The sequence below is a fragment of the Sprattus sprattus genome (genome assembly GCF_963457725.1).
Source record: "Sprattus sprattus genome assembly, chromosome: 1".
Taxonomy (NCBI): Eukaryota; Metazoa; Chordata; class Actinopteri; order Clupeiformes; family Clupeidae; genus Sprattus; species Sprattus sprattus.
In genome coordinates, this window is record NC_137920.1 from 28,188,722 (window position 1) to 28,189,424 (window position 703).

Below are 703 nucleotides of genomic sequence, written 5' to 3' on the forward strand. Positions count from 1 at the left end.
GAGAGAGGGAGAGAGAGATGGAATGTAAATGCTTTATTTGGGCACAGAGACAGCCGCATAGCCAAAAGCTGCTGCCTGCAATTAGGAACGTAGCGTGAAGCTAAGAAGCTTCTGGAACATGTAAGAAGCTGCCATCTAGATTTTACAACAGGAAAACTGGTAACTTATATTTCCTCTTGTAAAAAATCACTTGTGATACATAAGAAAGATCCCTCAACGCCTTGTGCTGAGAAGAGTACATTTACAGAGAAAACAGAATTAAAGAAAGAAAATAATTTGTAAATGGAGAGCCAATTATTCAGAGTAATTGTTGCAATGGTAGCCTAATTATTCTCAGTATCTCAGCGTGATACCAGCTCAACTCCATTTCAGGCTAACCTGGCACCTATTATCTAGTACTTTTTTGGTTTTTGGTACCACCTCTGTCAAGGTTTCAAGATTGATCGAGTGGCCTTGGTGCACAGGGGCTTAAGGCTGATTTATGCTCGGTTACGTAAGCGCAAGAGCAAGAGGCCGCGCAAGCCCCTTGCGTGCCCCTTGCGCGACTTTTCACGTCTTGCGTGCGTCGGCCCCTTTTTCTAGACTTGCGCCATTTACGCAAGCCTATTGTTCTGGGTGTGAATTGCTTGGCAACACCCCCAACGCAACGCGTAAGGACCTAGCAATTCATGCTCCCTTTAGAAGCATGCAAGGGCCTTTAGAC